The sequence below is a fragment of the Amblyraja radiata genome, chromosome 2 (assembly GCF_010909765.2).
Source record: "Amblyraja radiata isolate CabotCenter1 chromosome 2, sAmbRad1.1.pri, whole genome shotgun sequence".
Lineage (NCBI taxonomy): Eukaryota > Metazoa > Chordata > Chondrichthyes > Rajiformes > Rajidae > Amblyraja > Amblyraja radiata.
This window is the reverse complement of record NC_045957.1, coordinates 115,504,949-115,532,637: the sequence shown is the minus strand read 5'-3', so window position 1 is coordinate 115,532,637 and position 27,689 is coordinate 115,504,949. Positions and strand designations below refer to the sequence as shown.

General features: G+C 44.9%; 1 protein-coding gene and 1 long non-coding RNA gene across 6 annotated transcripts in view; one reads left to right on the top strand and one right to left on the bottom strand.

Annotated features, from left to right (window-relative positions):
* kif13a (kinesin family member 13A) overlaps nucleotides 1–27,689 on the bottom strand; it is a 294,683-nt gene that overhangs the window by 249,685 nt on the left and 17,309 nt on the right. The window lies entirely within an intron of this gene.
* LOC116967362 lies at nucleotides 4,327–18,406 on the top strand. The gene is made up of 3 exons (XR_004410203.1): nucleotides 4,327–4,392; nucleotides 11,770–11,772; nucleotides 18,395–18,406. It is a non-coding gene; the product is annotated as an uncharacterized LOC116967362 (long non-coding RNA).

The following is a 27,689-nucleotide window of genomic DNA, read 5'->3' as shown; positions in this document are numbered from 1 at the left end:
CCGCTGGTGATCAAGCTCATGAGAGGGATATTTAACTCCAATCCCCCCAGACCAAGGTACACCCAAATCTGGGATGTCAGTGTGGTCCTGACATACCTTAGGGGATGGTCACCAGCTAGGTCCCTCACCCTGGAACAATTAACTCTGAAGACGGTCATGCTGATGGCACTTGTGTCAGCACAAAGAGTCCAGTCACTTCACCTATTACGACTGGACAACATGATCGTAACTCCAGACCATGTCTCATTTACAGGGCAGCATCCACGTCGGTGGCTAAGAGAATGGACGTACCAATAGACCACATCCTGGCTACAGCGGGGTGGTCTGGGGAAAGAATGTTTCAAACTTTTTATAATAAGCCGTTGGCAGAACCTGCATCATTTGCAGAGAAAATATTAGAATCAAATTAATCAAATTGAACCCTATAGGTTCAAATTAGAACGACAGCTGCAGCAAGATGGTGTGAAGCAGGTATGGGCTGGAATGCGAAAGATCACGGGCATGAAGCAGAAAGGTGGTACACTGCCTGATGGTGAACAGAGTCTGGCTGATGATCTGAACAGATTCTTCAACAGATTTGACTGCCCCACACCACCCCAGCCTCCCCCAACTGGTCTGCTGACCATTGCTGCTTCCTCTCCACCTCCCATCCCTCTCTCCATCACTCCTGAGATGTCACCTGTACGGAGTCCCCTCTTTCCACCTCCCACTCCACCGGCAGCCCCACCCATGACTCTTCATACTGCTCAGGTCAAGGTGATGCTGGACAGACTGAAGCCAGGGAAAGCAGTGGGGCCTGATGACACCAGCCCAAGGCTACTGAAGACTTGCTCTTCAGAGCTGTGTGGTATTCTAACACACCTGTTCAACCTGAGCTTGCGTCTACAGAGGGTTCCAAGGCTGTGGAAAACATCTTGCCTGGTACCTGTCCCAAAGAAGACCCATCCCACTCTCCACAATGACTACAGACCAGTAGCGCTCACTTCACATATAATGAAGACATTTGAGAGACTTGTCCTTTCCTACATCAGGACTAGTGTGTCAAATCAAATGGATCCTTTACAGTTTGCATATCAGCCTAACATCAGTGTCGATGATGCCCTCATTTACATGCTGCAGAGGGTGTACACACATTTGGACACTACTGATGCATCTGTAAGGATAACATTTTTTGACTTCTCAAGCGCCTTCAACACAATTCAGCCCCGACTGCTAGGGGAAAAGATGGAGAAGATGAAAGTGGATCCATCACTGGTACTGTGGTGTTTGGATTACCTTTCCCTCAGACCACAGTACGTGCGCCTACAGAACAGTGTCTCGGGCACCATCTTGAGCAGCACAGGGGCTCCACAAGGAACTGTGCTGGCTCCGTTCCTGTTTACCATCTACACAGCGGATCTCCAATATAACACCAACAGCTGCTTTTTGCAGAAGTTTTCGGATGACACAGCTGTTGTCGGCCTCATTAAAGGGGGCAATGAGGAGGAGTATAGAGACATAATAAGCAACTTTGTGGAGTGGAGTGCACACAATAACCTCCATCTTAACACCAAAAAAAACAAGGAGATAGTTGTGGACTTCAGGAGGGGGAGGAGGAGGACTCAAGCAACACCAATCGCCATTAAGGGCACTGAGGTGGAGGTGGTCGCTAACCACAGGTACCTTGGGGTGCAGCTTGACAGTGAGCTGGACTGGAAGTGTCATATGGAGGCGGTGTACAGGAAGGGACAAAGCCGACTGTATTTTTTAAGGAGGCTGAGGTCATTTAACATCTGCCAACCCCTGCTGTGCAGTGTCTACCATTCAGTGGTGGCCAGTGCTCTGTTTTTTGCTGTGGCCTGTTGGGGAGATGGCGCCTGCATAGCGGACAAAAACAGACTGGACAAGCTAATCAGGAAGGCCGGCTCAGTGGTCGGGGCTGAGCAACGAACGGTCCAGCAGGTGGCAGAGGCCAGAACTCTGAACAAACTGGGTTCAATAATGACCAACCCCACTCACCCACTCCATGCCCTGAAGGTGATCAAGAGCAGCATCTTCAGTCAGAGGCTGATTGCACCAATGTGCAAAACTGAGAGACATAGGAAGTCCTGTTTACCAGCTGCTATAAGGTTATATAATGCGCGTAAATAACTGCACTTTTTTTTAATTAATTGTATTTTAACTTGTATTTTAACTTGTTAAGTATGGAAGCCATTTGAGGAAATGTGTGGTGTTATGTCTGTCTTGAAGCTGTCGTGGCACTGTAATTTCCTGTAAAGGATAATTAAAGGTATAATCTAATCTAATCTAATCTAATCTAATCTATATAATTTAGCCCGGGGGAGCAATTTGTTTTTTGTACCATGACACCCAGGTCTCGTTGCATCTCCCCTTTTCCTAATCGGCCATCATTCAGATTATAGTCTACTTTCCTGTTTTTGCCACCAAAGTGGATAACCTCACATTTATCCACATTATACTGCATCTGCCATGCATTTGCCCACTCATCCAGCCTATCCAAGTCACTTTGCAGCTTCCTAGCATCCTCCTCACAGCTAACACTGCCCCCCATCTTAGTGTCATCCGCAAACTTGGAGATGTTGCATTCAATTCCCTCATCCAGATCATTAATATATATTGTAAATAGCTGGGGTCCCAGCACTGAGCCTTGCGGTACCCCACTAGTCACTGCCTGCCATTCTGAAAAAGACCCATTTACTCCTACTCTTTGCAGGCAGCATCTTTGGATAGAAGAATTCCTTATCTCCAGAAATGCTGCCTTCTCCAGCATTTTGTGCCTGTCTTTGGTGTAAACAAGCATCTGCAGTTCCCTTCTACACAGTTATGCAAAGGTTTGAACTATTGATGAGATACAATCTTCAATCCCACTCTGGCAGCTGGAGATTTGAATTGTGAATTCAATAATTTCATTTTCGGATTTACAAGCCATGGCAACCACAAAACCATCACAAGGGCCCGTAGGTTCACTCATCTCCCTCAGGGAATGAAATCCACCATCCTGAACCAATATGATCTCTGAGAGTTGAGATATATTGTAACCCCTTGTTTTAAAGGCCCTCTTTATAATGGATTTTGGTTATGGTAGACGGACCTACCGACACTGCCGATAACACCCTCTTCACACCTCTCCCATGGGCAAAAAGTATAGAAGTGTGAAAACACACACCTCCAGATTCAGGAACTGTTCTTCCCAGCTGTTATCAGGCAACTGGGGTGGGAGATTGCAACTTTCACGTGTTTCAACAAATGCAATCAACCCGGCATGCACAATCAAATAAGATCAAATAGAACAAGTTGTCCGACAACTTTAAGCTGTGCACGCCATACGCAAGAAGAAGATCAGGCAACTGAACCGTCCTACCACAACCAGAGAGAAATGCCGAACTACTATCTACCTCATTGGTGATCTTCTGACTATCTTTGATCGGGCTTTACCTTGCACTAAACGTAATTCCCTTATCACATATATATACACTGTAAATGGCTTGATTGTAATCATGTATTATCTTCCCGCTGACTGGTTCGCACGCATCAAAACTTTTCACTATACCTTTGTACACGTGACAATAAACTAAACTAAACCCACGGTACACCAGCAGAGCCTTCATTACCAGTTGCCGCACCATTCGCTTGGCGTGGCTGTTGTTGCAGCTCACATTGCTGCGCTTTCTTCAGGCCACCACCACCATGGGGTTCCCTTCCTTCTCACCAGCTGCTGCTTCTTCCTGTCGGCCGTTGCTTTATCCACTCGGCCTCACTTCTAGTTCGCTCCTCGCTCCCTCCACCCCCGTCTCCTCATCCTCCTTCTCCCCCATAGTCGCCGCAATACTCCATCTTGGAAAAGGCCTATAGCCTTTACTTACTTAGACTTCGTTCCTCCAACACTGTTGAGTGCATTGGGCAGCAAGCTTTCACCATTTTGTCCGGTTATGTGCGATGTCTTCCACCCTCGATAGGCTTGCGTCCCGGGCTTCCAAATCCTTCTGGAATGTTCGCCTCCATGTGAGTTTTGGTCGGCCTCTTTTCCTTCTTCCGTCAGGATGCCATGGCATTGCTATCTTAGGTGCACGTTCTGGTGACATTCTCGGTACATGTCCTGCAAATTTCATCCTGCGTACCTCTATGTCCTGGCTGAGAGGCTTTGTTGCGGTTTCACGGTAGATTTCCTCGTTTGTGATGTAGTCTCTGGAGCTAGTCTTCAGGATCTCCCTCAAGCAGCGTTGTTGGAATGCATCCAATTTCTTTTTTAAACTTCCAATTGCTTTTAATCCTCCTATATTTCAAAAATGTATTTACCCCATCCCGTACTAATCAACACTTGAGATTGGCAGATTGTTAATTAGTGCAGGTGTCTGGGCTTTATGGGGAGAAGGCAGGAGAATGGGGTTGAGAGTGAATGATAGATCAGTTATGATAGAATGGCAGAGTAAACTTGATGGGCTGAATGGCCTAATTCTGCTCCGAGAACTTATGAATATCCTCAACAATTGAGAATACCAATGGAGAATCCGCTATCATCTTCAAACAAAAAAACCTTGAAGACCAACCTCATCATCATTGAAGAAGTCATGGGCCTGTCCCACTTACACAACTTTTTCGGCGACTGCCAGCACCCGTCATAGGTCGTTACAGGTCGCTGAAAATGTTCAACATGTTGAAAATCCAGTGGCGACCAGAACAAGGTACGACTCTTTAGGCGACTACTCACGACCATACAGGCTTCACCCCGCGACATGTTGCCAGGGTGTCGCCTGTATGGCCGTGAGTAGTCTCCTAGTCACGCAAAGAGTCGTAGCGTCTTTCTGGTCGCCGCTGAATTTTCAACATGTTGAAAATTTTCGGCGACCTATGACGGGTGCTGGCAGTCGCCGAAAAAGTCGCGCAAGTGGGACAGGCCCTTCATATAACATATAACCATATAACAATTACAGCACGGAAACAGGCCATCTCGGCCGTACAAGTCCGTGCCGAACAATTTTTTTTTCCCTTAGTCCCACCTGCCTGCACTCATACCATAACCCTCCATTCCCTTCTCATCCATATGCCTATCCAATTTATTCTTAAAATATACCAACGAACCTGCCGCCACCACTTCCACTGGAAGCTCATTCCACACTGCTACCACTCTCTGAGTAAAGAAGTTCCCCCTCATGTTACCCCTAAACTTCTGTCCCTTAATTCTGAAGTCATGTCCTCTTGTCCTTCAGTCTTCATAAAATTGAATTTACTTCACATGGTACAAAGGAAAACCCGAGCTTAATGTAGAAAAGCAACAATGGAATTCATTAGCACACAAACATTGTGCAAGAGGTGTGCGATAATATTATTTCCAGCTCGAGGCAACCTGCACCCAATTCAGCTACAACAGTTGTACTTGACAATCTGGCAAATTGCCTATGTATATCCTATTCACAACAGCATGACAAATTAAGCCAATTAACACCCCATCAGACCACTCAATCATCAACACTATTAGAAGATGTCTTCAATAGAATTAACAAGTGACACATACCTATTAAGGGCCTGTCCCAGCAGCATGCGATAGCCATGCATCTAGCGCAACCAAACATGGTCGCTTGAGGCGTACGACCTCGCGGGGCCGGTCCCACTTCGATCGTCGGAGGCATATGGAGTTGTGCGGGGCTGGTCCCGACATCGCGCGCGGCTACAAAAATCTTGCACTGTCCGAAAATCCCGCGTGCCAAGGGCCTGTCGGCCCGCATGCGCATTGAGGTCATACGCAACGTCTCGACGGGCGTACGCAGCGTCTCGACGGGCGTACGCAGCATCTTGACGTCGTATGCAGCTTCTTGATGGCGTACGCCTAGCACGTGGCGTTGCGCGATGATGTCACCGCCCGGCGTGTCGTTGCGTGATGACATCACCGCCCGACATCCAAATTCAGTCGGCCCGCCTCCTGCCCAGCTTTGGTGAGTATGATGTCGGGACCAGCCCCGCATAACTCCATATGCCTCGTCGGTTCGAATTGGGACCGCGAGGCCATACGCCTCAAGCGATCACGTTTGGTCGGGCTAGACGCATGCTATCGCATGCTGGTGGGACAGGCCCTTAGGTTTTTAGAATAGTTTAGAGATATGGCATGGAAACAGGCCCTTCAGCTCATCGAGTCCGCTCCAATCAGCGATCCCCGCACATTAGCGCTATCCTACACATACTCGGGACAATTTACATTTACACCGAGCCAATTAACCTGTATGTCTTTGGAATGTGGGATGAAACCGGAACGTCTTCGAAAAACTCACATGGTCACAGGGAGAACGTACAAACTCCGTACAGACAGCACCTGTAGTCGGGATCGAACCCGGGTCTCTGGCGCTATCATCACTGTGAGGCAGCAACTCTACCGCTGCGCCACCGTGCCACTTGAGTCAGACGTTGGGTTCATCCCTCAACTCATACATCATGGGTCGTGGAAGCATGACGTTTGTTCCTCCTTCTTTGCTGATGCAAAATTCTTTGCGAATAACGATATGATAATGGCCTAATCATAACGACTCCAGCAGCTCGCCATCTACTCGTCAAGGCTGAGTAAAGATGGGTTCTTGACAGTGTTAATTGCATGCTGAGTACTGACAGGAAATATTTTAAATAGGAAGGAACTGCAGATGCCGGTTTTCACCGTAGACACAAAATGCTGGAGTAACTCAGCGGGACATGCAGCATCTCTGGAAAGAAGGAACGGGTGGCGTTTTAGGTCAAGACTTTTACTCAACCAAAGTGATTCTATCTTCAATTATTCAGTTTCTGGTAGATTAATATTTTTTCCATGAAAGTCTTGGGGCAGCACAGTGGCACGGCTGGTTGAGCCCCTCTCTCACAGTGCCAGAGACCCGGGTTCAATCCTGACCTCGGGTGCTGTTTTTTGTGGAGTTTGCACGACCCCTCTGTGACCGCGTTTGAGTTTCCTCCGGGTGCTCTGGTTTCCTCCCACATCACAAAGATGCGCAGGTTTGTAGGTTAATTGGCCTCTGTAAATTTCCCCTTGGTGTGCAGGAGGTGGACGTGAAAGAGGGATAGCATAAAACTAGTGTGAACGGGTGATCAATGATCGGCATGGACTCAGTGGGCCGAAGAGCCTTTTTCCATGCAGTATCTTTTAATCAATCAATCAATCAATCAAACATTTCAGAAGATAGACACAAATAGCTGGAGTAACTCAGCAGGTCAGACAGCATCTCTGGAGGAACGGAAAGGTGATGTTTCAGGTCGACTACAAAGAAGGGCCTCGACCTGAAAAGTCACCCATTCCTTTTCTCCAGAGACACTGCCTACCCCGTTTGAGTTACTCCAGCCCTTTGTGTCTATCTTCGGTATAAACCAGCATCTGTAGTTCCTTCCTACACAATCAATCAAACAGTTGGGATGCAGCAATGTCCTCCACATAACTGGAATACAGAAGAAACAGAATTGCTAACCAGTACTCTGTGCTGGAAATTGCATGTTAAAATATGGACTTGCAATCAAACTAAAATAGTTCAGAATTTGCCAACCATGCAGGTTATTTGTGGATCTACTTCACAGCAATTGCCCCTCTCTACAGACCAGTGAAATTTCAATTGGATGTATAAAAACAGTAAGCCCTCCCGCAGACTCGCATCCACTGAGCAGCGACTGCACACAGACTAACAATACGGGCAGCTGAAAGCATTTCATTGCCTGGCCCAGTGGCGTGCCTGGGTTGAGATTCAAATGAAAAACCTCCAAGCAAAGGAGGGTGAATTATTCTGCCACAGCGTTGAGGCAGACAATGTCTATACTTATGTGGGAAGGATCTGCAGATGCGGGTTTAAACTGCAGATAGACACAAAAAGCTGGAGTAACTCAGCGGGTCAGACAGCATCTCAGGAGAAAAAGAATAGGTGATGTTTCAGGTCAAGACCCTTCTTCAGACTACTATGCATATCATAGAGTCATATAGTGTGGGAACAGGCCCTTCGGTTCAACTTGTCCCCACCAGCCAACATGTCCCATCTACACTCGTCCCACCTGCATGCGTTTGCCCATATCCCTATAAACCTGTCCTATCCATGTACCTGTCCAAATGCTCCTTAAATATTGCCTCAACTACCTCCTCCAGCAGCTCATTCCATCCACCCACCAACCTTCGTGTGAAAAGATTACTCCTCGGGTTCCTTTTAAATCTTTCCCCCAAATAATCCTAAAATAGTTAAGATCTAAAAACATATTTTAAGCAGTTTATAGTTGTCTATAAAATCACGATCGCAAGTTATAAGAATAGAATTAGGCCATTTGGCCCATCAAGTCTACTCCGCCATTCAATCATGGCTGATCTCTGAATCTTAATCCCATTTTCCTGCCTTCACCCCATAACCCTTGACACCCGTTCTAATCAATAATTTGTCTATCTCTGCCTTAAAAATATACACTGACGGCCTCCAATAGACAATAGGTGCAGGAGTAGGCCATTCATGTGTTCATTGTATATTTGTTGCTTTGCTTCAGTGCACTACTACTTTTAACACAAATCGCACCCAGATCGGGAGAGAGCAACGATGAGGCTGAAGTGAGGGAGTTTATCTTTGTCAATCGACAATAGACAATAGACAATAGGTGCAGGAGTAGGCCATTCGGCCCTTCGAGCCAGCACCGCCATTCATTGTGATCATGTAGCTCATGATCTTCCACAATCAGTACCTCATTCCTGCCTTCTCCCCATATCCCCTGACTCCACTATTTTTAAGAGCTTTATCTATCTATCCACAGCCCTGTGGCAATGAGTTCCATAGATTAGCTACCCTCTAACTAAAGAAGTTCCAAAGATCCAAAGAAGATGTTACAGTGGGTTGATCTATTGCCATTTTCCATAAAGGGGAGAGAGCACAAAGCACGACATTGATGGTGCTGTTTCTGAGTGCCCTTGACGCACAATATTTATACTGATCACCACTTCATGCTCGAGACGATCAATAACTGATTACTTGAAAACTAAGTATAAAAGGTTATGTTTCACAAGGCAGTAGCAGCATGCTAAAAGCTAAATCCAAAAAGATAACTTATTATGAGGCAAGTTCCTCCAATGCCCCATTTTACTGTCACAGAATTCACAAATGCCAACTTGAGCATTTAGAGTCATGTAGTCACAGACGTTCAACATGGAAATAGGCTCTTCGGCCAAAATCACCCACGCCAACCACCAAGTTCCATCTACACTAGTCTCACCTTCCTGCGTTTGGCTAACATCCCTCTAAACATGTCCTATCCATGTACCTGTCTAAATGTTTCTTAAACGTTGCTATAGTCCTTTCCTCAACTACCTTCTCCGGCAGCTGGTTCTATACACCTACCACCCTTTGTGTGAAAAAGTTACCCCTCAGGACCCTATTAAATCTTTTCCCCCTCACCTTAAACCTATGTCCTCTGGTTCTCGATTCTCCTACTCTGGGCAAGAGACTCTGGGCGTCCACTTGATTTATTCCCCTCATGATTTGGATCAACGCTCATCCACCTGCACTCCAAGGAATAGAGTCCTAGTCTGCTCAACCTCCACACATAGCTCAGGGCCTCTAGCCCTGGCAACATCCTCGTAAATCATCTCTGCATCCTTTCCGGCTTCACAACATCTTTCCTATAAAAACGGTGCCCAGAACTGAACACAATACTCTAAATGTGGCCTCACCAACGTCTTGTACAACTGCAACATGACCTCCCAACTTCTGAACTCATTTGTAAAAAAAACAATGGACACAAATTATCGGAGTAGCTCATGAATTCACAAGTTATAGGAGTAGAATTAGGCCATTCGGCCCATAGTCTACTCCACCATTCAATCATGGCTGATCTCTGCCATCTAATCCCATTTCCTGCCTTCTCCCCATAACCCTCGACATCCATTCCAATTAAGAACTTGTCCATCGCTGCCTTAAAATATCCACTGACGTGGCCTCCACAGCCCTCTGTGGCAATGAGTTCCACAGATTAACTACCCACTGATCTCCTCACCTCCTTTCTAGTAGAGCGGCCTTTAATTCAGAGGCTATGACCTCTGGTTCTTGACTCTCTCACCAGTGGAAACACCCTTTCCACATCCACTCTATCTATGCCCTTCATTATTCTGTAAGTTTCAATGAGGTCCCCCCTCAACCTTCTAAACTCCAGCGAGTACAGGCCCAGTGCTGTACATAGTTGTGATTTGAGAGGCGCAAGGGTGGAAAGTAGTGTGGTGGAGGGGAGAAATAGGTGGGATGTGTAGGAAGGAACTGCAGATGCTGGTTTACACCGAAGATAGACACAGAATGCTGGATTAACTCAGCGGGACAAGCAACATCTCCGGAGATAAGAAGGGTCTCGGCCCAAAACGTCACCCATTCCTTCTCTCCAGAGATGCCGCCTGTCGTGCTGAGTTACTCCAGCATTTTGTGCCTATCTATATAGGTGGGAGTCCAGTTGAAGCACAGGGTAGGTAGGGTAGGGGAGGGAATAAAAGGACATACCTTGAGAAAGGGAACGAGGAGGAATTTATTTAGCCACAGGGTGGTGCATCTGTGGAATGCATTGCTGCAGATGGCATTAAATGACAGAATACCAAGTCATTCGGTATTAATAAAGCACAGATTTGTTGACAGGTGATTAATAAAGATCATAAGGTCATAAGTGATAGGAGTAAAATTAGGCAATTGGAATTTGTAATCCAGCATTTGCAGGCAATTTTTTTTTGCGCAATTCATTTACTAAATGGTGACTAAAATTAGAGCACATGGTATCTGGTGACTAAAATTAGAGCACATGGTATTGGGGGTAGGGTGCTGATGTGGATAGAAGATTGGTTGACAGACAGGAAGCAAAGAGTAGGAGTGAACGGGTCCTCCGAATGGCCTCCTCCTGCACCTATTTTCTACGTCTATGTCCATGTTTGCATGGGCTTTTGATTTTAAAAAGCTGCTTTTACACTCCTCCAAGTTGAAGTTAAGACACCTTTCTCCCTTCCCAACCTCCCACCCCCCCCCCCCCCCCAGCCCCCGGCAAAAGAATAAACCTGGCAGCCACATTTCCAAAGAGAACAAACCTTGACCGCTGTAATGAGCACAGCTGCCCAGACCTGAATGAACACTGCACCATCAGAAGGAACCGCAGGCTCAATCCATAATCATTACTCAGTCCCTCCCCACCCCTTCCATTAAAAGGCAGACAGAACCTTCAGTAGGGTGGGTCGCAGATTAAGTAATTCTGCAGTGAAGCCTTTCATCAAAATGATTTACAATTTTCTACTTGCATTCAACAGGCTGTAACAATTGTCTTAAAAAAAAAACAAGGACCAAGGTCAAACACCTTGCACATTACAAATTTACAAACCGAGACAATTGTGCTTTAGAAGTACAAGCCAATACAGGAGGCTATTTCTGCAGCTTCGGCAGCACTGCGAACTTGTATCATTTGTGAATGTTGCAATCCATCATCTGTTTAAGCAGCACAGTCGAGCACATGGAATGCTCAGATGTGCCGTAGAAAGCATTTTATCGGGATGCATCACGGCATGATTTGGGAACAGCTCCATCCAAGACCACAAGAAATTGCTGAGAATTGTGCACGCCGCCCAGACCATCACACAAACCAACCTTCAGTCTGAAGAAAGGTCTCGACCAGAAACGTCACCCAGAGATGCTGCCTGTACCGCTAAGTTACTCCAGCATTTTGTGTCTATCTTCGGTTTAAACCAGATCCTTCCTACTGCTTTCCATTGACTTAATTTACACCTCATGCTGCCTCAGCAAGGCCATCAGTATAATCAAGGATGTGTCACACCCCCTTCTCCCTCTTCTCCCCTCTCCCGTCGGGCAAAAGGTATAGAAGTCTGAAAACGCATACCTCTAGATTCAGGGACAGTTTCTTCCCAGCTGTTATCAGGCAACTGAACCATCCCGCCAACAATTAGAGAGCAGTCCTGTGCAACTATCTACCTCATTGAAGACCCTTCGACTATCTTTGATTGGACATTATCTTAACGTTAACATAACGTTATTCACTTTGTTCCCATCATCATCATCTATCTGTGCACTTTGGAAGGCTCGATTGTGATCACGTGTTGTCTTTCTGCTGACTGGTTAGCACGCAACAAAAGCTTTTCACTGTATCTCAGTACACGTGACAATAAACTAATTCAACTTGTTCTGTACATCAGCATGCATTTAGGAGAAGATCAGACTTGCCCACGTGCAAGATGCCCCAATATCAGTTCCAGGTTCTCCCAAATTCAGAGCCATAGACCTACACAGCATGGAAACAGGCCATTCAGCCCAACATCCACGCCCACTAAATTGCCTAGCAAAACATGTCCCAATTGCCTGCGTTAGGCCTACCATACAGTACCCTGTCAAAAGCCTTGCAAAGCCATTGACAAAATACTCTTGGTCACCTCGTTATAAAAACTTTGAAAAACACCAAGCCATGCTGACTATCCCTAAATCAGTCGTAGAATCATACAGCACGGAAAAAGACCCTTCGGCCCAACTCGCCCATGCCGACCAAGTAGATTCCCAGCAGAGAAAATTTCAATTCCACTCTGCAAGAGGCAAGCGGCTTCAAATTAAACAGGTTATTCTATGTACCACAATTAAACAATGTTGAGCTGATCACAAACGATACTTGCAGAAAGCATGAAAACAGTGGACAGCATTTATTAAACAAGCCACATTTATGGTGACAATATGTAACCGGAGGTCCCATTGCATTTTACATAGTAATAGGCAAGAAATTCCAATACTGCACTGGCTACCTTAAGAAATCTGTAATATTCACAACCAGGATTCCATATCAAATCTGTTAAGGTGGAGACAGACAGATACCTGATTAGTAAGGGTTATGGGGAGAAAGTAGAGAATGGGGTTGAGAGGGAAAGGTAGATCAGCCATGAATGAATGGCAGGGGAAACTCCACTGTTTGCTGTTTTGAGAGTCATAGATCATACGTGTAGAAACTGTCCCACCTGCCTGCGTTTGGCTTATATCTCTCTAAACCTATATTATTCATGTACCTGTCCAGATGTTTTGTAAACATTGCAATGTTTTGTAAACATGCCTCAACTAACTCCTCTGGCAGCCTGGTCCATACTCCCACCACACTTTTGTTTTTTTTAATTTCCTCTTAAATGCGCACAGCATCCCGCTGCCCATTACTTTAGACCAGGGGTCGGCAACCTTGTTCTGCATAGGGGCCGGGACACATGTCTGTGGGCGGATGGCGGGGGCCACATCTATCACGTGTACACATGGATCCCGCCGCCGTCTCGCCCCAGATGGCAGGTATCAAATCACGTGTTCACAGTAGGTCGACAAAAATGCTGGAGAAACTCAGCGGGTGAGGCAGCTTCATACAATGCTTGCATGTCTCACCCACTGAGTTTCTCCGGCATTTTTGTCCACCTTCGATTTTTCCCAGCATCTGCAGTTCTTTCTTAAATGTGTTCACAGAAGGTGCTCGGCTGTGCTGGCGGTTTTGCGCAAGATGTGGTACAGCCAGAGCTCGGCCGCTGCTCGGGGCGCCCGGCGAGCCGGATGATTACGGGGGAAAAAATCCACCTGCGGGCTGGATGATTTCAGGTTACGGGCCGCATTCGGCCCAGGGGCAGTAGGTTGCCAACCCCTGCTTTAGACTTTAGAGATACAGAGCGGAAACAAGCCCTCTGGCCCACCAAGTCCGTGCCAACCAGCAATCACTCCGTACACTAGCACTATCCAACACAATAGGAGTATTTACAATTTTACCGAAGCCAATTCCCCTGCAAACCTGCACGTCTTTGGAGAGTGGGAGGAAACAGCAGAACCCATGTCATCACATGGAGAATATACAAACTTCACACAGACAGCACCTGCAGTGAGGATCTAACCTGGGTCACTGGCGCTGTAAGGCACAACTCTACCGCTGCGTTACTGTGCCACTTAGTCTTCCTCAACGAACTTGAAAAAAAATATTCATCCCATTTGCTTTGCATTAGATAAGTTGTTTATATAATCAAAACAGGGCAACGACTATCTTTTCAGAAACTGTATACCAAACGTAATAATTTTCCCACATGCTGCAGCAAACACTTGGCAAATGAAGGTTTCTGCCCTCTTACCTACTGCAACACATTATATTTCATGCTGCAGTTCAGTCCCAAATCATCATTTGAAAAAATAATATTTTAGCAGCTTTGTTGCCAGATATTAATTTAGGATTGTACCTTCAAATCTGCCCGTTTCTAAATCATAGTCTAGTTCCATACATCTGAAGGTGACTATGGTCCAAAGCAATTCAACTAAAATAAAAGTTGTCAGAGTTCACTCAGAAGAAGCTACAAAATGTGTTCTGTAGTACGGCTGATCATTTGGGTACCAGACTTTTCTGCTCAACTCATAGAATAATATTGACCGTATCATAGATAGAGTTATAGAAAAGTCAAAATTAAATGATTATTAAAATATATCATGTATCATATGCTAGGCAGATTCAGATTTAAAAACCTAATCACCAAAAAATATTTCAGGAAAGAGAAAAGTACCTTTACTAAATCAATTATTAAAAGGGATGTTCTCTCCCAAATATTTATTAAAATTGACAATGAGATTTATTTTAATACCCTTCTCGGTCAGCATCTGCCAACCCCCCCCCCCCCCCCTTCCCCAACACAATCAGTCTGAAGAAGGATCTCGATCCGAAACGTCACCCATTCCTTCTCTACAGCCATACTGCCTGTCCCGCAGAGTTACATTTTGCGTCTAAGTAGGCACTGAAGCTTAGCGCTGAAAGTCTTGGCAAATGAGAGTTGCTATAATTGTTGGAAAATCAGTAACTGCAACTGGCTCCTAGACGTGACATCAGCGCAGACAAAAACTGGTGAGAAGTTGCCAACTATATTAAAAAAAAATGATGTCCAAGAAACAAACCGACAAAAGTGGGACAATTTGCTTTACATGTGACCCAACCTCTCTCCCCCACAACCATAACACCTTCACTGATTTGTCACTGTACACATGTTTTTGTTTTAAAACAGGGCAAGAGATCAAAGAGACAGATAGCATCTGCACTCAATATGCTTTTCCCCCCCACCCACCTGATATATTGCCAAGGAGGCAAGATCGCACACAAAATCTGCCACTTGCAAATGCCAGAAACAAACTACAAATACTCTGCCTCCCCTTCACTGAGCAAATACAATTTCTTGCAAGATGTCAGTTGAGACAACAATCAATTAATTTTTAGACATGCATGTTTGTACTTTCTTCAAAATGCAACCTCTTCAGACCAAATTGGTCAACCATTCTGCAGGCTTTCTTCATATTCATTGAAAGTCACGTTTAAGGGCCTGTCCCACTGCGGCGATCTAATTCGCGAGTTTAGAAGAGTTTGCCCTCAACTCATACTCGCAGCATGGTCGACACGAGGTCGTAGGAGGTCTTTGTAACTCTCCTTCATGCACGAGAGTAGTCCCCGCGTACTCGAGGCCTCAGCTAGGTTGCGGCGTATTTTTCAACATGCTGAAAAATGCCCCCGAGTAAAAAAAGGTCGCCCTACTTTAGTCGAAGTAGGTCGTAGTAGGTCGGCATGTTATTCGTAGGTAATCGTGGGTAGTCAAAGGTAGTCGTAGATAGTCTTCATCATAGTCGAAGGGAGGTCGAAGGAGGTCATCTTCACTCTCCTCTATTCGGTGTCCAATATTCCAGAAGCTAGTCGAACCAAGTCTTCAATATAGTCGAAGGAGGTTGAAGGAGGTCTCTACATAGTCGAAGGAGGTCTTCAACGTGACACTTTTTCAAACTTTCTTAAACTTTTCTAAACTCGCCAATTAGGTTGCCGTAGTGGGACAGCCCCTTCAATGTGCCTGTTGAAACATTCTGTGTGTTTGCACCTAGTTGTCATGCCATGTTTATGCCATGTTTAGTTTAGTTTAGAGACACAGCGTGCAAACAGACTCTGTGATCCACCGAGTTCGTGCCGGCCAGCAATCACCCATACACTAGTTCTATCCTACACACAAGGGACAATTTACAGAAGTCAATTAACCTACAAACCTGCACGTCTTTGGAACGTGGAAGGGTCGCAGGGAAAACCCACACGGTCACAGGGGGAGACCGTACAAGCTCCAAACTGACAGCACCTGTTATCAGGATCGAACCCGGGTCTCTAATGCTGTGAGGCAGCAACTCTGCCACTGAGCCACTGTGCCACCCTGTGTCTGTTGCCACTTTTCTTTTTACAAATTGCACCGGCTCTGACCTCCGAAGGGATCCATCGCAGTTGCTGCCTCAAAAGGCTGCCATCATCATCAAAGACCCACACCATCCTGGTCACACACTCATCTCTCCTTTGCCATCGGAAAGAAGGTACAGGAGCCTGAAATCTGGAACATCCAGGTTCAGGAACAGCATCTTCCCCACAGCCATCAGGCTATTAAACACGACATCAAATAAGCTCTGAACAATAACAGTCTATTATTACTATTGCACTTTATCTGTTATTTATTGTGTATACATGGTCTATGGTCTATGGACACACTGAACTTTTATCTCCTGTTCTGTATTATGTTTACATACACTGTGGTGCTGAAGCAAAGCAAGAATTTCATTGTCCTATCTGGGACACATGACAATAAAACATTCTTGACACTTCTTCGACCAGCTCCTGCTTATTTTAGCCAAAGATGGAGTCTAAAATATTGAGTTGGCTTTGAGATTGAGTTTAATTATTTCAAAGATGATTGGTCAATTATTCAACATAGTCATAGGACTAAAACTGAATTCATTCTGGAGGAGAATTCTCTTATGATCGCAATGTACTTCCACAACAAACCAGTCATAAAATTTCCAAGATTCAGTCTGATGAAGGGTCTCAACCCGAAACGTCAACCGTTCTTTCTCTTCAGAGATGCTGCCTATCACGCTGAATTACTTCATTATTTTGTGTCTATCTTCGGTGTGAACAAGCATCTGCAGTTCCTTTCCACACATTAGGGGTAGTGAGGAATGAAAAGAACAAATCACACAGGACACTCTAACATGCTATCTACTTTGCATATAGTGCAAACCACCAGTGGCAGAGGGAAGCTAGATCATCAGGACATCATTGCACATGTTGCATGTGAATGCAATGGGCGGCACAGTGATGCAGCGGTAGAGTTGCAGCACCGGAAACCCAGATTTGATCCTGACTACGGGTGCTGCCCTTATGGAATTTTACGTTCTCCCCGTGACCCGCATGGGTTTTCTCTGAGATCTTCAGTTTCCTCCCACATTGCAAAGACGTACAGGTTTGCAGATTAATTGGCTTGGTATAAATGTAAAATTGTCCCTAGTGTGTGTAGGATAGTGTGCGGGGATCGCTGGTCAGTGCGGACTCAGTGGGGCGAATGGCCTGTTTCTACGCTGTATCACCAAACTAAACTAAAGAGTGATCTGAATCTCAGTTTACTGGTTTTCATTATTTTATTTTAACGTTTCAGGTACAAACATTGCCTGGGAGGCAGGAGTGCCATTTCATTCGGTTGGAAAATCTACAGATTCATTATGAATCAATCAAATGGAAATCACACATGGATGTAATTGGATAAACTGTCTTTTCACATTTTGTAATCACTCTGAGCAGATTACTTCCAGCTATTTGCACACTTTGTTCACCTACTGGGCAAGCAATGTGGAAACATTCCTCCCGCCTTTGTGAAAAGCTTCATTTCATCAAAGAAGCCGCATTGTTGGCAAGATACAACAATCTTAAATTATTGTACATTGCACATGGCTCTGTCACTTTTCTGAAAAACTAAGCACCACTAAACTACTTATCTCTCCGTAGTATGTCCTTCTTCCCTCACTTTCCTTTCCCATTGCAACTCATTTTATTTTACCTTTCTCAATGCACAGTCAATGAGACTCAACTAATGCACTTGCTTTGAGTCATTATTCTGTCTCGCAAGCAAGTGACAGGGTTCGAAGACACATATGCCGTGCACAGCTAATGAATAAAAAATTGCAGCACGAAACCATGGGTGGAAAAAAAACCTCCCATTTTCAAAGGGTACCAGATTCGGACCAAGTCTCCGCATTGCAACAAGGTCATATGGTAGACGACAGAGAACAAAGTTCTGTGAAACAAACTCTACCAAGAACTAGTATAGAGTGGATGTGAAGATGATGTTTCCACTAGTGGGAGAGTCTAGGACTAGAGGCCATAGCCACAGAATTAAAGGACTAAATTAAAATTGAAACTAATTCAATAATTAAATTAAAATTTCTTTAGGAAGGAGATGAGGGAGAATTACTTTAGTCAGAGGGTGGTGAATCTGTGGAATTCTTTGCCACAGAAGGCTGTGGAGGCTTTCAATTGATATTTTAAAGGCAGAGATAGATTCTTGATTAGTACGGCTGTCAGAGGTATGGGGAGAAGGCAGCAGATAGGGTTACGAGGGAAAATAGATCAGCCATGATTGAATGTCAGAGTAGACTTGATGGGCTGAATGGCCTAATTCTGCTCCTATCACTTATGAAGAACAAATGTGTTCAGGTGATCATGAACACATTATGTCACGTCCTGCCATTAATCTGGTGAACTACCTTGATACTTTACGCAAAAAAAAACCCTTAAATAATGTGTAATTAGTGTTGTGAAAGAATAATCTGGTGTCAGGTCCTAAGCGCCATGGGCTAGTCAAAACCACAACATTGCTGAATAATGCTTAATGAAGGCTTTAAATCATCCATTTCAAAACAATAAAAAACTATTACAAAAGAAAATGTAGAATATCGATTGCCAGCCAGTTTAGACTTTCTTTAATCTGTCAGATGAAGTGTTGCTTAAACCCCATACATCAGGATGCAGTGGTATATATACATGACTTTAAATACAGCCAAACACAACCTAATGTTGAGGAAGATTTCTATTAACAGTTGCAGCGATACAGGATCAATAAAAAAATCAAAATTGTCAATTGCAGGAATAAATATTAGTTGTATCCTACAGATTTCTGTAACTGATGAAGTGTCTCAAACCGAAACGTCACCTAATCCATGTTCTCCAGAGATGCTGCCTGACCCGCTGAGTTACTCCAGTGCTTTGTGTCCTTTGGTATATTAACCAGCATATGATGTTCCTTGTGTCTACACTCCAGTTTTCTATAACTGTAAGTGTCTGATATGTTAACATTGATATACATAATTATGTAAAATTCAAGTGTATAGCACACATTTCCTGTAGATATATTTCTCATCACATTTAAAAAGTACAGGATCATACAATAGTCTTTAATGCTATTGAAAACTTGTCAGTGTACTTGTGAAAGGCCTCTTTTCAGTTCGCGGGGAATACTGCAATTCTAACTTCAAAGGCAACCAGAAAAACTGTGCATTAATCACTGCCAGTGAGGCTTCACATAGAAACGGTAGCATTTCTCAGGGATTACAATGACCCCCTTGTCCCTGTACATCTACACCCCTCATCTCGTCTTCAATCCTGACAGTCTCTGTCCCACTTGCCTATTTTTTCGGCGACTGCTGGCATCGTTGACTGACGTATCGGGTCACCGAAAAAGTCGCGGCGTGACGACGTATTGACGCGCGCCGTTTCCTCAAGCGTTGCAACAATTTTTTTGTCGCCACTGGATTCTGAAATGTTCAAAATCTTTCGGTGACCCTGATACATCAGTCAATGACGCCGGCAGTCGCCGAAAAAAAAATCGCCAAGTGGGACACGCCCTTTAGTAATAAACGATGGAAGACTGCAATTTTAGAAAGTGGAGAAAAGAGCTCACTGATCACTCCACCGATGTTCTTCCATTAAATCACAACAATGCGCCCTTATCATGAACCCAATAAAGTTGCTTTCTAACATTGCTTAAACACTTCCATCAAATCACTCCCTAATTACCACATGCCCATACTCGACAAGCAAGAAGAAAGGAATGTGATATTTGTTAAGTATTCCAAGTAAATCAACCCAATTGTCTAAATTAATCAACAAAGCTCCACAGCTTTGGGGCAGCACAGCAGTAGAGTTGCTGCCTTACAACACCAGTTCGATCCTGACCATGGGTGCTGTCCGTACAGAGTTTGTACATTCTCCCACTGACCTGTGTGGGTTTACCCCTGGTTTCCTCCCACACTCCAAAGACATGCAGGTTTGTAAGCTAATTGGCTTGGTAAAATTGTAAATTGTCCCTAGTGTGTGTAGGTTAGTGTTAGTGTGCGGGAATGGCTACACGGCGAGGAACAGGTGGGCCGAAAGGCCTGTCTCCGCGCTGTATCTCTAAACTAAATTAAATATTCTCAGTGGAAAGGTTTGTGTCGCAATTGTCTCTTGGCTACAGATTTCTCCATTTAAAACAGGAGTGTTAAACATAATTGGGTCAGTCCCCGAGGATACTCAATTGTTCAGCTACATTTCCTGATTATTTTGTGGTCAACATCTGGCTCTTTTCCATGCTACTATTACAGTGATTTATGCCGGGGGAAATTTAGTTTCCTACCAGCAAAGCCAATGTTTCCCTAAACGATCACCCGCCCAAAGGCTTGTCGGAGGCCTTCTTCCCAACTTGCCCACACAGGCCAACATGTCCCATCAACACGAGTCCCACCTGCCTGCATTTGGACCATATCCCTCGAAACCTGTCCTATCCATCTGCCTGGATACAAAATGCTGGAGTAACTCAGCGGGACAGGCAGTAGTATCTCTGGAGAGAAGGAATGGGTGACATTTCGGGTCGAGACCCTTCTTCAGACTGAAGAAGTCTGGTCTCGAGAAGGGCCTCCACCCAAGTCACCCATTCCTTCTCTCCAACGATACTACTGCCTGTCCCGCTGAGTTACTCCAGCATTTTGTATCTATCTTCAGTTTAAACCAGCATCTGCAGTTCTTTCCTACACATTCTATCCAACTACCTGTCGAACTGTTTCCTAAACATTGCGATAGTACCTAATACCTCCGGCAGCTCACTCCATACATCTATCATCCTTTGTGTGAAAGAGCCCTCAGGTTCTTATTAACGCACCAGAAGACTTGTCGGTCGGCGTAACCGGAAGGGCGCTGGAGACGTCGGACACGAGGAGCAAGGGCCGGTAGGAAGGTGAACTGGGGTAATGACTCCAGCGCCTTCAAGGTTGGCTGTATGAGGCACCCCCGGGTCACAAAGATGGCCGGGCGAGGAGAGGAGATGGACGTTGGTTCGCGGGAACTGCTCCAGTACATCAAGCGCGCGGGCCGACCAGACTTTGGACTTTGAATAATGGCGCCAAAAATGTACCTGCCTCAACTACCTCCTTCGGCAGCTCATTCCATACACCAATCATCCTTTGCATGAAAAAGTTACCCCCCTCAGGATCCTATTAAATCTTTCCCCCCTCACCTTAAACCTGGTTCTCGTTTCCTCTACTCTGGGCAAGAGACCCTGTGCATCAACCCGTTCTATTCCTCTCATGATTATGTATTCTCAGAGGTCATAGAGCTCACACAAACAGATCCTTCATCCCACTTTGTCCATGCCGACCAGGTAGTAATGCCGATCGGGCTAGTCCCATTTGTCTATCAACAGCGGAGGAACACGGAGCCACAGATAGCCAGAGCAGACCAAAAACCAATGAAGAGACAAGTTTACATCTTCATTCTCTCACTGCTACCAATCCCCATCAGCTATCCTTCTCAAGAGTCGCTGCCTTACAGCGCCAGAAACCCGGGTTCGATTTTGACTACGCTACGGGTGCCGTCTGTACGGAGTTTGTACGTTCTCCCCGTGACCTGCGTGGGTTTGCTTCGCTATCTCCGGTTACCACACGCACTCCAAAGACGTACAGGTTTGTAAGTTACTAGGCTTCGATAAAATTGTAAATTGTCCTGAGTATGTAGGATAGTGCAAGTGTACAAGGTGATCGCTGGTTAGTGCAGACTCTGTGGGCCGAATGGCCTGTTTCCGCGCTGTATCATTTAAGTCTAAAGAGTAAAAATGTTGTGATTTACAGTGGCTTGCAAAAGTATTCATACACCTTGAACTTTTCCATTTTGTCACGTTACAACCACAAACGTAAATGTATTTTATTGGGATTTTACGTGATAGACCAACACAAAGTGGCGCATAATTGTGAAGTGGAAGGAAAATGATACATGGTTTCAAATTTTTTTACAAATAAAAAACTGAAAAGTGTGGCGTGCAAAAGTATTCAGCCCCCTTTACTCTGATACCCCTAAATAAAATCCAGTGCAACCAATTGCCTTCAGAAGTCACCTAATTAGTAATTAAGTCCACTTGTGTGTAATCTAATCTCAGTATAAATACAGCTGTTCTGTGAAGGCCTCAGAGGTTTGTTAGAGAACATTAGTGAACAAACAGCATCATGAAGCCCAAGGAACACACCAGACAGGTCAGGGATAAAATTGTGGAGAAGTTTAAAGCAGGGTTAGGTTATAAAAAAATATCCCAAGCTTTGAACATCTCACGGAGCACTGTTCAATCCATCATCCGAAAATGGAAAGAGTATGGCACAACTGCAAACCTACCAAGACATGGCCGTCCACCTAAATTGACAGGCCGGGCAAGGAGAGCATTGATCAGAGAAGCAGCTAAGAGGCCCATGGTAACTCTGGAGGAGCTGCAGAGATCCACAGCTCAGATGGGAGAATCTGTCCACAGGACAACTATTAGTCGTGCACTCCACAAATCGGGCCTTTATGGAAGAGTGGCAAGAAGAAAGCCATTGTTGAAAAAAAGCCATAAGAAGTCCCGTTTGCAGTTTGCCACAAGCCATGTGGGGGACACAGCAAACATGTGGAGGGAGGTGCTCTGGTCAGATGAGACCAAAATTGAAGTTTTTGGCCTAAATGCAAAACGCTATGTGTGGCGGAAAACTAACACTGCACATCACCCTGAACACACCATCCCCACTGTGAAACATGGTGGTGGCAGCATCATGCTGTGGGGATGCTTTTCTTCAGCAGGGACAGGGAAGCTGGTCAGAGTTGATGGGAAGATGGATGGAGCCAAATACAGGGCAATCTTGGAAGAAAACCTGTTAGAGTCTGCAAAAGACTTGAGACTGGGGCGGAGGTTCACCTTCCAGCAGGACAATGACCCTAAACATACAGCCAGAGCTATAATGGAATGGTTTAGATCAAAGCATATTCATGTGTTAGAATGGCCCAGTCACAGTCCAGACCTAAATCCAATTGAGAATCTCTGGCAAGACTTGAAAATTGCTGTTCACAGACGCTCTCCATCCAATCTGACTGAGCTTGAGCTATTTTGCAAAGAAGAATGGGCAAAAATTTCAGTCTCTAGATGTGCAAAGCTGGTAGAGACATACCCCAAAAGACTTGCAGCTGTAATTGCAGCGAAAGGTGGTTCTACAAAGTATTGACTCAGGGGGGGCTGAATACTTTTGCATGCCACACTTTTCAGTTTTTTATTTGTAAAAAAATTTGAAAACCATGTATCATTTTCCTTCCACTTCACAATTATGCACCACTTTGTGTTGGTCTATCACATAAAATCACAATAAAATACATTTATGTTTGTGGTTGTAACGTGACAAAATGTGGAAAAGTTCAAGGGGTATGAAAACTTTTGCAAGCCACTGTATTTTATGACTTATTCGCTATGACTAGAGGTCAGATAGTTTAAACGAAGGGCAGTGAACTATGGTCATAGTTAATAAAGACTTCACGAATGACCTTGGCTTCGTGACTGCTTGAAGTGCCATCAACAGATTGAAACCCAGATTTGATGTAACTGGAGTACAAGGGCTGGGACAGTGGATTCATTGCCAGTTGCTACTAAAACATACAAGAAACCTGCAGACATGGACATAATTAGTGACAATCAGGGTTACTGGCAGCAAGCATCATGGTTAATGGCGGACTTTAGGGAGAAGAAGAAATGACAACATTAAAATGCAGAGCAAGGTAACTTTTTCCAAATTCTGAAATTTAAAAAAATTTCTCCGTCGTTGCCAGTATTGTTCCCAAAGACTGAGTTCGTGGAAATTGGGCAATAGTACATCTGTTTCAATAAAGAAAGAGCACATAAAGGTCATTGACCAAAAGTTAACAAAGGTAGGCTTCCAAAATTAATGCAAAAAGAATGTTAAAAGAAGCTTGCTTATCACTCTTTTTATACCAGGACTCAATAATCAAATTAAAAACTACAATTTGTTTTCCCCTTCACCCTGTGTGAATCTGGAAAAGCAAGAATTTCGCTTTTGTAGCTTCCTGGGGTAAAGTGAACTATTTTTCAAAGTTTCTGAACTATGCATTGCCTTGGTGGCTAGATAAAGAAATGAGGTTATGGAAACACTGACATGGTTAAAAATATTTTTGAGAGTGTGTGAGCATCACTGATAAGGATAAGGTCATGATTTATCTTTTTGATCCACTTCAATTTCAGCGCTCAAAAGAATTTGACAGCCTGTTGATAACAAATAACTTACAAAGCCATTGTAAGGATATAATTTTACTGACAAAGAAATATGTTAACTTCCTTCACAGTTGTGGGGGGGGGGGGGGGGGAGGGCAGGAAGAGTGTGCAATTACCTTACTTTGGCGGCACGGTGGAGCAGCGGTAGAGTTGCTGCCTTTCAGCGCCAGGGACCCGGGTTCAATCCTGACTACATACGCTTGTCTGTACGGAGTTTGTACGTTCACCGTGTGACCTGCGTGGGTTTACTCCCGAGTGCTCTGGTTTCCTCCCACACTCCAAATACATACAAAAAATGGAGGAGGACTGGCCAAATGTTGTGCCTTCCACCAGTGATGAATGCTGTGGTGGATGTTTATATTAAATTTTTATTGTGTGTTTGTGTGTTCTTTTTCATTGTACCGCTGCTGGCAAATTCATTTCACTTGCACTTTATGTGCAAGTGACGAATAAAACTGATTGTGATTGTGATTATGAGGTAGGTTAAATGGCTTGGTATAATTTGAAATTGTCCCTAGTGTGTGTAGGACAGCGTTAGTGTGCGGGGATCGCAGGTCGGCGCCGACTCGGTGGGCCAAAGGGCCTGTTTCCGTGCCGTATCTCTAAACTAAACATTAAACATAACCCTGACCCTATGAAATATGCTACATTATAAAAAATGTTGGCATTAATTGAAAGTGGTAAACTTGTAAAATAACATCAAAAAAACAGAATGTATCCCAAAATAATATTTCTGTACAAAATCTATATTTAACAGTCATTTTAAAATACCACAGAATATTAAGCGATCCAATAATTTAAACCATGTTCCTCAAATCTCTTAGCCCAGAAATTATTAACAAATGCCATTTTAACCATCCATCATAATATCTATCTGTGACTGTGGGGATATGCAGCAAATTAAAATGAACAAGAGGTACAAAGGGTGGCTTTGTTCTGAACAAACTGCAATCAAGAGTAAAAGGGACCATACCCTTAATCCTTTACTTTAGACTGCGGCAACAGGCCCTTCAGCCCACCGAGCCCGCACTGACCAGCGATCACCCCGTACACTAGCACTATCCTACACACTAGGGACAATTTTACAGCTTACCAGGCCGATTAACCTACAAAACCCTGTACGTCTTTGGAGTGCGGGAAGAAACCAGAGCACCTGGAGAAATCCCACGCGGTCACAGGAAGGCCCTGTAGGGCAGCAACTCTACCACACCTAATCCTTGTGCCTATTCTAGAACCCTAATGTCTTCCATAAATAACAAGTTTGAATTTTGACCAAACATTCATAGACATTGTTAAAATACCATATTGGGTGGTTTGGCACTCCTTCACTTGTAATGCTGATTTATCTGCCTTTATCCTATTACCAAAATTCTTTGGTGATCTGCAGCTCATTAGTTCATAAATTCACGTGATAGGAGCAGAATAAAGTCATTCGGCCCATCAAGTCCACTCCGCCATTCAATCAAGGCTGATCTCCCTCCTCAGGAAGTCACCCTCCTAACCCCATTCTTCTGCCTTCTCCCCATAACCCCTGACACCCGTACTAATCAAGAATCTATCAATCTCTGCCTTCAAAATATCCATTGGTTTGGCCTCCACAGCCTTCTGTGGCAATGAATTCCACAGATTCACCACCCTCTGGTTTACCTTCACCACCACACCAGCTCTTCTTTCAAGGTACGTTAGTTAGTTTCAACAACATATATGCATGCATGTTCTGCCCACCCCCTGCACGGTGGCGCAGCGGTAGAGTTGCTGCTTTACAGCTCGAGACTCAGGTTCGATCCTGACTAAGGGTGCTCTATGTTCGGAGTTTCTATGTTCTCCCCATGACCTGCGTGGTTTTTTCCCCCCAGGAATTTCGGTTTCCTCCCACATTCCAAAGGCGTCGGTTAATTGGCTTCTTTAAAATTGTAAATTGTCCCTAGTGTGTGTAGGGTAGTGTTTCTGTGTGGGGATCGTTAGTCGGTGTGGACTCGGTGGGCCGAAGGGCCTGTTTCCATGCTGGTTCCAGAGGTATCTCTACCCTAAACTAAACTAATGGGAGAGTGCCAATGGCCCTCAACAGACAAACAATATCACAATATTGACAAACCCGTACGTGCCTCAACTGACAGCGAGAGTTCAATGGCATAGGAAACATTCAGCTTCCCGACCTGAAACGTCACCTATCCTCCAGAGATGCTGCTTGACCCGCTGAGTTACTCCAGGACTTTGGACGGTGGTTCCTTGTTTCTCTAGTTTGTAAGTGTTCTGATTTTTTAGCAAGCCCCGAAAATGAATCCTAATAAGATTATCCAATTTTACATAACCTCTAACTAACCCCTCCAAACCTTCCCCCCCCCCCCCCAAACCCTCCCAACTCCCAACTCCCCCCTCCAAACCCTCCCCCTCCAAACCCTCCCCTTTCCCAACTGCCCCCTCCAACTCCCCTCCCCACTCCAACCGCCCACCTTCTTCCCAACCACCCAGGCCAACCCTCCCCCCCTCCTGACCCCTCCCCCCTTTGCCTCCCCTGTACCCCAACTAGACTCCCACCTACTCCTCCCCTACACCCCTCCTGCTACTTTGAGTTGAGTTTATTGTCACGTGTATCGAGGTAGTGGAAAGCTTTTGTTGCGTGCTAACCAGTCAACACAAAGACAATACGTGATCAATGTATGCATTACTCCCTCTGGGAAGCCTGCTCTGGCTTCACAATCCACAACTCTTCAAACCTGTCTCACACCTACTACTCTTATCTCTGGCCTTTGATTCAAACATCTGCCTATCAAAAAAATGTCCACCTATTACCTGCCACGCTTTCTCCAGTCTCTCCCCTTATCCAGCTTTCATCTCCCCCATCTGCTACAATTAGTTTGAAGAAAGGTCTCGCCCAAAAGGTCACCTGTCCATGTTCTCCAGAGATGCTGCCTAACCTGCTGTTACTTCCAAGCTCTTTGTATCTTTTTGTGTATTAACCAGCATCTCCAGTTCTTTGTATAGGAAGGAACTGCAGATGCTGGTTTAAACCAAAGATAGACACAAAAAGCTGGAGTAACACAGCGGGACAGGCAGCATCTCTGGAGAAAAGGAATAGGTGATGTTTTGGGTCGAGACCCTTCTTCAGACAGAGAGATTAAGGGGAAAGGGAAACAAGAGATATAGATGGTGATATAGGATACAAAGATATGTAAAAAAGACAACAGACAATAGGTGTAGGAGCAGGCCATTCGGACCTTCGAGCCAGCACCACCATTCACTATGATCATGGCTGATCATCCACAATCTGTACCCTGTTCCTGGTTCTCCC